This window comes from Acyrthosiphon pisum, chromosome A3 (assembly GCF_005508785.2).
Source record: "Acyrthosiphon pisum isolate AL4f chromosome A3, pea_aphid_22Mar2018_4r6ur, whole genome shotgun sequence".
Classification (NCBI taxonomy): Eukaryota; Metazoa; Arthropoda; class Insecta; order Hemiptera; family Aphididae; genus Acyrthosiphon; species Acyrthosiphon pisum.
In genome coordinates this window covers 14422746-14435021 of record NC_042496.1, presented here as the reverse complement: position 1 = coordinate 14435021, position 12276 = coordinate 14422746, and the positions used below count along the sequence as shown (strand labels likewise).

Sequence of the window (12276 nt, the reverse complement as noted above, 5' to 3'; positions counted from 1 at the left end):
TTTTTTTTATAAGCATTTGAAGTTAAAATCTTGACAAAATTTACAAAATTTAAAATTGAATAATTATTTTGTAGTTAAAAATTTATAAAATGTTTAACTTTTATATCTAAGGATTGAAAATTTAAAACAAGATTCCACGTAAATATTTAATTCTGTTACCAAAAATTCTAAGAAATACATTTACACAGTTTATTTTTATAGTCATTTTAAGTACACATTTGGACGAAATTACATATTAAAAACCTAGGATAACTATTTTAGTTATTTTGTTGTGATTGTATAATATTATTCGTGGGTACTTGAAACTTCTAAAGTATACTATTATATATCTATGATAGTACCACGGTTTTTTGTTGATGTATAACGCGTTATAAGTACCTAATAGATATTATGATATGATTAATTTGGAATTTATTATAGGTACCTATTATAGGTCAATTTTTTTTAAATACTATAGACTATAATATAATATTAAGTCTTATACCTAGACTGACATACCGTCTCCGCTCAGAATCGTTTTTCTTATACAATGATATTATATCATTGAATTCAAATTTAATACCATCCATTATACAGTGACCCACTTGTAACCTACTGTACAGCAGAGCGAAATCCACTTACCCACCTTTTTATTTTTAGTTTTTTTTTTCTATAAATGTCAATAAAATTGTATTTGTTGAGTCAAAAAGCTTGAAGATTTAATACAAGACTACCTACCTAGTCTTATAGGTGAAAAACAGTAAAACACTGCTGGGCGCTGTCTTTAACAACAAAAACAATAATAATATAATTTTATGAGCAATCTTATCATATTATGCTTGCTCATATCAGTCTGTTGTAGATGAATACTATACTTACGTTTATACGCCTACCATAAGTATTATAAGGTATAACGACGATAATTCGACAGATACGCGAAAATATTAGACAAGTTTGTAATATTGTGCCGTAGTTCGATTCGGTAACGTATATAACGGTAATTGGTAACTTACTTTTGGTAGTTGGTCGTTTGCAAGATATATTTGGCGAAATACAAGATCACCGACCGTTTTTAATTTTGACGTGTAAACCTTTAACCTGGCGAGTGGTGTATAGGTGCAGTAGCAAAACTAATGATAATTTTCACACACGACCCCGTGTAGTCATAATTTAATATATATATTATTATCACGCCCAGCTCAATCACGATCATTATCAAAATGCTTCACCGTGACGAGACGTCGAAATCCACTACTACTGACGCCCATGACGCTATACACGCTCATGATAATAATTGGTACAACATGAGTAAACAATACGATACAATATTAAGTTTATGAAACACCTTTGAACACATTTTTATTTCATGTATTTATATACCTAGGTATTGGTTTATATATTATAAAGTAAATAATAAACTTATAAACAGTTTTAATATATTGTGTTATTTGTGAAGAAATAATATGAATGAACAAATAAATAATAAATAATATGAATCGTGGTCATAAACAGGTTTCTTATTTACAACTGTAACAGTTTAAAAACGTATTTACGTTACTATTTACGTATTTATGAACTTAGATTAATATTATTCTATATATTTTATAAATATCGTAATAATATGATATATATATAGGTACCTAACTGCACCTACTAAATATTTTGATTATATTTTTTATTACTTTATTACTCGCAATTAAACTTTAAATGATAATTATACATAATGGTTTAAGTTCTACCTCAATAGTTTTTGTCATTGAATTCCCGATAAATTTTATAGTTACTTACAAGGTATACCTATATTATAATATAACTCTCATTCAAATTTCAAAATATGGTGTGTTAAATGCATTGTACCTATATGTGTCTGTATACACTATACATTGTACACATAAAAGTAAAAAATTAATACCTATATAAGTACATGCAAGGTGTCCCGTGAGGATTTACCCAATGCAATATCTCATGAAATAGTGGAGATATCATGATTCTGTTTTTTTAAAAGATTCACGGAGACAAGGACTTCAAATGTGACATATTTTTATTTAATTTAATGTTTTGGTAAAAAAGTTGAAAAAATTTAAAGATAACAATTTTGTACAGTTTATTTTTCTGAACATTTTGACGTTTTAATATTTTTATTTCATTAACCTTATGATTTATAATATTATTTTTTGGTTTTAAGAACAATGTTGTAGAACAACAAATGATTAACTAAATCTTATCTAAAAGCGAGACAAGATAATATCAAAATATTAAAATGAATGGCCATAATATGTTAAGTACTAATTATTAATTCACAATTTTTCAAGAAACTAAAAAAAAAAAATAGTAAAAATTATGAAATTATGAAAATAAAATGTGACAACGTCAACATTTTCAGAAAAATTAACTCTACAGAACGAATTTGTTCATTTATTTGAAAATAATTAAATAAAAAAAATTATTTTTAACTTTGTTACAATGACTTTAAATTAAATTAAAATGTAATTAAATATTTGTTGTCCTTGTTCAAAAGTTGCTTTATTCTAAGCTATAGCTAGAATATATTATTACTCGCTCCAAACCATCTCTACAATATAACTTTAAAATAATAATATCCAACCCAGTGAATTGTAAATTTGTAACACTCTATCGGGAAATTACTTCTTTTAATATTCTTGCAAGATAGATCAAATGCAGTGTTTTCAAGACGACTAATGTCCAAAATATGGTCACGTACACAATTGAATAAATTAAGCGACGTTATCAATAAATCTGCAGCGTTATGTAAGTAGTTAAGTATAGTAAAACCTCTCTATAACGGAATCACTTGAGACCGATAAATTTTTCCGTTGTAAAGAGTTTTCCGTTACAGCAAGGAGACTAAAATATACGCGATACATAAGTTATTCGGGAACGTTGTTATTTTCCGTTTTAGGGAAATTTCCGTCTTATAGGGTGTCCGTTATAAGGAGGTTTTACTGTGCCTATGAAATATATTATACCATAATAAAATTATAGTTCATAGCATCTGTTTTGACGTTTTCGACAGATATTTAGAAACACAATACAAGACATTAGAAGTATAATGTAGGTAAATGTATATTATTATAACTAGGTTCAATGTTAGACACATGATTGCACTTTTCGTCCCGTTTGATGACGAAATAAGATACATTTTATCATACGTGAATTGTATTTATTTACGGTAAGCATGACGTGACCAACAGACAATTCAATAATAATTGTAATAATAACTGTGTATTTATTATTTTAGTGTATTATAAAATGGCAATCGTCCGAAATGGTGAAATAGCGACAACATGAAAATAAAACCACGAACCATCTGTGTTTTAAAACGATACCTATATCTAATATAATGTTATATTACATAAGTATTTCTATTGTGGCAGATACCTTTATATGATAATAACAATAATATATCTATTTGTCTATATTATACTAATAGGTATTAAGTCACCGTGTACAAAACGACGAGGTTTTCGGGTGATAAGGGCTAATCATAAAAACCAACGAAATTAATTTATCGTAAATTAATAACTAATTTACGGTATAGTCGTGTAATTTACTAATAATACTTACTTATTATTATAATAACTGCTGAATGTTTTATAATAACGCGAGTCGGAGTCACCGTGTCACAATAACGCATACCGGAGGCCCGTCGCGGGAGAACCTGGATGTAAATTGTATATTATTTAACATTCTCGGTGGCGATTAAAAAACGTTCGATATTTTGTAACATATATTAAAATATTATATTAATTATAACTCCGGGATACGTCACGAGGGGACTACCCCAACCCAATCTTACCTAAAAATTGGTTAAACATATGCCGTGAATAATGACCAAGTATAATATCATTATTGTTGTGAACTCACTACTTGCAGTAATGCAGTACCTAGTTTGGCGCACTCTAAACGTCCCAGTTAGGTACTTGTTACTTATTAGTCATAATTGACGTGAAAAAAGTTTCTAAAAAGATAGCTGATAATAACTGCAACAATTACCACGTGTTATGAACCTCATTACAGACAAATACAACATACCTAACTATCTTATTAAACCATAAATTAGAATCATTGAATACCTATATTATTCTTTTATAGGATCAGTTATAACTATGATAATATATGGGACATAGGTACCTAATTTTAATTTTACAAAGTTTTACCATCTGTTACATTAAATAAAACCAAATCGGTAGATTTCATTTTCACCCATTTTTGAAGTCCAGAGGTGATAAAGCATAGCCATAGTCAAGGCCTCGACACTGTACTGAGTGTGTTCGCGACAAATACAATAAATTATTATTAGTTATTACCATAATGTCACCATGTATCACATCGGATAAAAATGTAAAATGTGGTTTTCGTATACCTACTTATCTAGTCTCAATAAAATTCATCGAAACAAGTTCACACGACTGGTATACTCGCTAAATGTTTGTCACGCATGTGAGAACTTGCAAGTTTCAATGTTGCACTTCTGCAGGAATGGTCCACGTTCGTTACTTGTGTGTTTCCTGAGGATTTTTGGTAAATGTGTCACAGGTCCAATAAACGGTCAATATACTCGAACAGTTGAATATACATACTGGTCAGACATATACCAGTCGTTGGAACACAATGTTGGTAAATTACTCGCAGGTACATTTGATTATTGGTGACTGGTACCTACTTATACACAGATATAAATAATAGATGCAAATTATACCACAGAATAGATTAAATACGCCGATAATACTAATGTACAAAGACATTTTCACTTATTTATATAATATAATGTATAATAAAAAATGATTCTTCATTTCTGCGTTTTTTACTACTCGGTAATCTATAATGAAAGTTATCGAAAGCATATTTACATATTGAGTTCGATTGGTGCTCCCGTTTTTGTGATTGCAGTTATTTTTCCTCTACATCTCGGAATCTCCATCCTTTGAACACAGATTTGAGTCAAATAAATGGTAAAAAAATCTCACAGGTCAGAAAATATTATAATCGTATATATATATATATATATATATATATCATAGCGGCCCGAAAAGTTAATCGAAATGTGACGATATCACGCACTAAAGCGTCTGTAGTAAGACCGTTTACGTTTTTTCAAAATGTCTCAAACCTTTTATATATAAAATAGCACGTGTAACGATATCTCGATAAGTTTAAACTCGTGGGCGTGGTAGGGCGAGAATACGCGATTCACCGAATACGGTGGCAGTAATACGTATTTAAGCGTCGGGGAAATTTGCAGCTGTGTATTTTTTCATATATACGTTTTGTGCACAACGCATATATTATTATTTATTTTATATACATATTATACCATAATATACCATTTACGGTATTACATTGCGTCCGGTTTTCGTGACGCAGCCCGCATTCATAGAATCTCATCTCACTCGACAAAATCTCCGAACCCGATGCTAAAGTCCCTCGCGGCGGCGTCGTCTATTCTACTACGTCGTAGACTCGCAGTACTTCCGTTATAGATATAAAAAAAATTCATATTTTTTTTTAAGTAGATCAACAACGTCAATCTCCCTCCCCCTTCCATTGTATAGCCTTATTCTTCACCCAGTACGATTGTTACATGTACCCAGGCGTGTTTATTGCAGATATCGTTTATTAATTATTACGTGCAATGAGCGCCGCCGTAACAGCGTTTTCAATATTTTAATATAATATTATAATTTTATAATATATTATTATAGCGCATTGCTCAACCATCGCCGCGGCTGATAATAATTACGCTTGTCGATTAAAAACGAGTTAATCATGTCACGCCCAAAGGTTACTACAGATATATAATAATAATATATATAGTTAATACGATAGTATACCTATTATATTTTCATTTTATATAATAAGATGATATTGATAATTCGTTCGTACAAATTATTGCTTTTTTAAAAAAAAAATGTCTTCAAACGGAAACAACAAAATCCTTCTCTATTGAACACTACACGTGTGTTAAGTATACTTAATCAATAATTGTACATTTGTACTTTTGTACCTATATCTACAATTAATATCGTGTTGTTATAATTACTGGTCTATGACTGTCAATAGTTGAAAGATCACGAAAGTCATGCACACATATTGGTTGTGAAACGCGTTTCAACCAAAGTCCACGGACTCGATTGATTTTTATAGAGATAATAACAATAGTACTTTTTATAGATGCCTATACATTTGATTATTTTATTTTGATGGGATTAGTAAACACCGAAACTAATCTTAAGGTGTAGTAATTATTATGTATATATAATACACAAATTATATCTGATTTCGATTGATAGTTTAAATCAAATGAACAGCTATAATATAACGAGTAAACAGTATAATTAAAACGATTTTTAACATAATATTATACCTGCGTATTCGGTATTAACCTTTGAACACTTCTTTGTAATCTGGTTAAAAATCTGCTTGTAAACATTGAAATGTTTCGTAAATACCTATACCGCGTACATAATATTATAATATCTAGGCCGGTCAAAACTTGAAATAATAGTTATTATTATTATTTATAATTAATTTGTAACACACATTTTCAAGTATACCTAGGTATGTATTTAACTGTAAAAAAATATAAACAATATTTTCATTTTACGTACATGGCTTTTTTCCGGCATTATTAAGAAGAATCTATGAGGGTGATAAAATATTGACAATTAACGTTAGGGTAATTAGGATAATTCAGAGATAACCCGTTTGAATTTTTAGTTAGATACGTAAACATTTTAATATTTACTTAAAATATCTAAAAAAAAAAAGGTTTTAAATAAATTCTAATTAAATTGAGGAAAAACTTACTCGATGAATAACATTTAGCATACCTATTAATATATATTATTCATATTTAATATCTTACATACGCCGTACAGTGATTCGTTTTTATATGCATATATAAAAATAAAAAACATTGTTTTAATAGACTGCGTTTGATGTTTTGCTCACGTGTCGGTTGATATGTATTTTATATATTATATATACGCATCGTGAAAAATTGATTTCAATTGGAAAACGCACGTCGTCTGATGCACGTGCGCAACCCCATACAAACTATAATGCTCAATTCTCATTGATCGTTTTAAAAATAACCCTTGAAAAGCCTTGCGAACGGAATATTATGATGCACACATATTATTTGTATATAATATATATTTTAATATTTATAAATTTTGCCCCTTTGTAACCCACCCCCCCCCCCTCCCCAAATTGCCGAGTTTCCTTTTGTTTTACACTGCATTTAACCAATTTTGTAGCCAATTTTTATACACTATGTACTTTTGCCCACTCCATGCCCCCAAATTAAGGCCTGGATCCACCACTGTATGGGGGCGTCTTTCCCTCCTTTTTTATTCTTCCAATTATTAAGAAAATTACTGTGATTTTTGATTTTAGACATCCAAAGTAGGTACCAATGTACCATCTAGATTTACATTCCTGCATGCCAGGAAAGATATTGGAGTTGAAAATCTAGGCATTTTTAGTGTTCCGATAGATGACAAAAACATCATTGTAAAACCGATACAGTTTTTGATCCACATAAGATCTAAAATCAGGTTCGTTATTTCATTTTATTTACATACTTATAATCGTGCAACTTAAAGTCTCTACTTTAAGCTTTTGTTCCCATCATTAAATATTCGAGCTTAAAAAAGTTCGTAATGCGTCCATTATTTCAAATGAATACCCAAAATTACGCATGTTTTCTTTAGTTTTTTTCACATTCTTTCATCTTTGTATTTAAAATTTTAAGCTAAAACTATAATAAGAATTTTAAAATGATTATAATAAAATAAAATACCCACAATTATGTAAAAATGAACTGTTGTTTGGATTTAGTATAGGTTTTGATGAAAATCACTTTACAAAATTGTGTTTTAATGTAAGTACTTAAATGTATTTAGATAGATGTCATGTACTAGACATCACACTTAAGATGTTTTGTAAGCCAAACCAGAAAATTATTATTTCTGAAAACAAAATTAAATTAAAACGTAGATTTATATGGGTTTTTATTGCTTTCCCTTGTACATATAATATAATATATAGTCTACTGTACTGAAACTTATACACTGACGAAGTGTTCGAAGTGATTTTTTTTTTTGTCAAGCACCATATATTATTAATAGCGACGATTGTTTCTATCTACACGTCGGTAATATAATGTCTAGGACACTTACACCTAGGTGCCAGCTATATACCTATAATTAATATCTGCTGCAAGCTGAACAAATATGTGTACAGCATAATTGCGTCTGTAATTGCGTAGTTGCTGGCGCTCTTCATTTCGGGATTATACGTTACGATACATATAAATCATAAGACGCGGCCCGTTAAGTATAATCGTTTAAGTACTCGAGGAGATACGCAAACACATTTATATATACATATATACCGTTTTATGTCACGGGAAATGCTGTAGGTATATATATATATTATACACAAATATATGTGTGTGTGCATGTTGTGTGTATAATTATATTGTCGTTTCTACGTGGGGCCAATTATAAGACCCTGGATGTTCCGGTTTTACGAAACAAAATAACAATAATAATTAATAATAATACCATAATACTAAAATATATATTATATCATGGAGGTTCTCAATTAAAAAAAAAAAATATTTATCGCTACAGACACCATAATTAAATTTCATACAAATCTAAGTACCTATGTATTTGAAAATATTGTAATAATTCTGATAGTTAAAATTTGAATAAAAATATGCTCAATGTTTTAGGATAAGATGGGGATGAGCATACTTGGTGAATCACCCTGTAATAATGTGTACAATACATATTGTGTAGTACATAAATAGATAATGATAATACTGCAATGTATAGCATTGTATTGCGGGTAATAAAACATTAAAACAATAATTCTCAATTTGTTAAACTGTGTTTTTGCAATTTTTATTTTATTTCACAGTTGAATCAAACAAAGAATAAAGAACGCAATAATCTAATCATGTCGTGATGTAAACAATAACAATAAAATTATCAAAACAGTCGTTCTGATATGTATTCGATAGCTGCAGCTTGCTTGCCTTGTACGACATACATGATAGGTACATCATAATATTAAACATAATAATATACCAATATATATAGGTATAATATCATTGTGGAGTACAACGATTCGCCGTCTACAGATCGATGAAAACAACATTCGATAGTTCGTGTCAAAACTAAAAAACAATTATTTAATACAATTTATGTAGGTAGGTATGTACCAATCATTATTAGGTGCGTACTGTTAATTATTTTTATCATGATAATATAATATTATATAATATTTTATTTTATTATAAAATACACCAACCCTACACTTATATATTGATGACGAATATGACAGTGCTAACCTATAGTCTTTTGAGTTTTGACACACTTTTAAACTGTCTACCCGTACACATATTACCTACTTATATTTAGTATTTACCAAAAATGTATTAAAATATTATAACGTCAGTCTAATGTCACGTCGTAGCCGTTTCTGTTTTTATTTTATATTTATAATATATAGAGACTATTTCATTTACGCAGTATAATATCAAGATATATTTTGTTTATGTGGGTTTTCGGGTCATTTTTAGTCGTAGTTCACGTCAAATTTAATTCTATTAAATATTCTACAACGTATATAATTCAAACTGCAGTATACCACAGGCAATAGGCATAAAATTATAATATTGTTGCAACAACGTCGTTCGATTCCGGTTTGTCGGCGTTCTATGTCATAGATAGGTATTTTATTATTACCTTTAGGCTGAAGTGGACTTCTCGAGGTCTGAAACAACTACACATACTGTTATCACGTTGGTCAATAAACCACGGTGAAACGGAATTAGAAATTATATTTTGAAAAAAATAATATAATACTAAAACACATTATCTATGTAAGTATAGAGATTATTGAATCGATGCTCGAATCTGATATACATATTGAATAGGTAATAATAAATTGGCTGTCCGTAATTTATTTATATTCAATAAACTATATACATATTATATTTTTTATATTGGATTATAAAGCAGTCTCGAAAGAGCTATGTGAAAACATTAAATTTTGGTTTTTATATTTTATATTAATATACTCATCGTCTAATAATATTGCACTTTATACCAGGTGTGGTTATTGAAAAGAAAGCTATACGCTTCGAATTTCTGTTTAACTGTAGTAGTAACCAGTAATGGCTACTCATTAGTATGTGTAATGTGTGTTGTGTATTAAACTTAACAAACTTGTAACTACGACTTTATTCTGGCTGAAAATTTAATACGGATTGATATTAAGTTAAAAGAAATAGTGAGCTTTCGAATAGGTACTAGCAAATTGTGAAAAACGTCAGATTTCCATCATTCCGAACCAAAAAAAAATAGTATTTAAATTAAGTGGAACTAATTATGCCTGAAACGTAATTCATATTCAATTGTACGCTCATAACACAAAAGGCCGAATTATTGTTATTATCAGCTTGAACAGCTATTCAGTATTATAAAAGCACAATAACGTCGGTTCGTGCGGTCTTAATATTCGATTTAATTGATTCAAAAACCTCGTTTGAAAACGATTTTATTGTTCCGTTTCCACAAACAAAATAGAAAACGGATAGAAAAACACGATAAAGGTTTGGTAATAATACGTCTGTATTAAACATTCATATTTTATACTTCGTCTAACTATATATTTCATCTTATACAACGTGATTCATTTTTCATGGGCTATTCAATTTATTATTAGAAATAAAAAAATATTTACAATTTCGTCCAAATTTTTAACATAAAACAACTATATAAATAAAACTATGTTTGTATAGTTTTAGAGTTTTTGATTACAATATGAACCTACTACTACTACAGTATAAACCTATACTACTTAGTACTTAGATGAGAAACTTTTTTTTACATTTTCAATCCTTAGTTATAAAAAATTAAATATTTCATACATTTTTAACTGGGCACCGAGTCATTTGTAAATTTTTATGATTTTGACAAATTTTAAAATTAAATGCTTAAAAAAAATTTAATTTTCAAAATTTTTGACCCAACAATAACATTTATTATATTGACAGTTAAAAAAAAAAAATACGTAAGTATTAAAGTATTATAAATATATTATTATTTAGAAAAAATTAAATAGTAATTAAGAACAAATATAAAATGTAAAGAGAAACACAAGTTGTAAGTCATAGAGTCCCCCCTACATTATTCAATTATTGTAATCAAATTGTTGTCAAAAACGACCAGAATAAAATGACGTATAAAGCTAATGGCCTCTATCACCTAAGCTAATACTATCAATTTAAAAAAAAAAAAGGTGGGTAAGTGGATGTCGCTCTGCTGTACAGTAGGTTACAAGTGGGTCGCTGTATAATGGATAGTATTAAATTTGAATTCAATGATATAATATAACTGTATAAGAAAAACGATTCTGAGCGGAGACAGTTTGACAGTCTAGATATTAGACATACCTATTATAGGTAGGTATACTTATCTATAGTATTAAAAAAAAATTGATCTATAATAGGTATCAATAATAAATTCCAAATTAATCATATCATAATATCCATTAGGTAACGCGTTATACATCAACAACAAACCGTGGTACTATCATAGATATATAATAGTATACTTTAGAAGTTTCAAGTACCCACAAATAATATTATACAATCACAACAAAATATCTAAAATAGTTATTCCAGTTTTTTTAATATGTAATTTCGTCTAAATTTGAACTTAAAATTACTATGAAAATAAACTGTGCTTATGTATTTTTTAGAATTTTTGGTAACAGAATTAAATATTTACGTGGAATCTTGTTTTAAATTTCAATTCTTAGATATAAAAGTTGAACATTTTATAAATTTTTAACTACAAAATAATTATTCAATTTTAATTGATAAATTTTGTCAAAATTCGATATTTTAAAAGCTTATAAAAAAAAATTTGTGCCTATGTATTTTTAANATTTTTTCAACTGCTATTGTAACAATGTATCAGGAGCCTTGTATTAATTGTTTACACTTTTTGGCCCAACAGATAAAACTTTATTGATATTTATAGAAAAAACTAAAAAATTGAAAACTTACAATGTCCGTAAACAAATCAAAAAGAGTCAAATTATTTTCAAAATGTTATCGTATATATAAAATGGAAATATAAACAACCATTGAAAATTTCGGTCATTTGTTTTAAAGTTACACCAAAAACCAAATTCAATTTTGTGAAAAATCGATTTTGCGTAAAAATTCCCGTTTTTCCTTAATTTTCTTTT

The 12276-nt window shown here is 28.4% G+C and overlaps 1 long non-coding RNA gene across 1 annotated transcript; it reads right to left on the bottom strand.

Moving 5' to 3' along the window:
• Window positions 1–3066: 3066 nt before the first annotated feature.
• On the bottom strand, window positions 3067–5533 carry LOC115034454. The gene is made up of 2 exons (XR_003839804.1): window positions 4851–5533; window positions 3067–4659 (listed from the first exon to the last, which is right to left on the bottom strand). It is a non-coding gene; the product is annotated as an uncharacterized LOC115034454 (long non-coding RNA).
• Between the last annotated feature and the right edge of the window lie 6743 nt (window positions 5534–12276).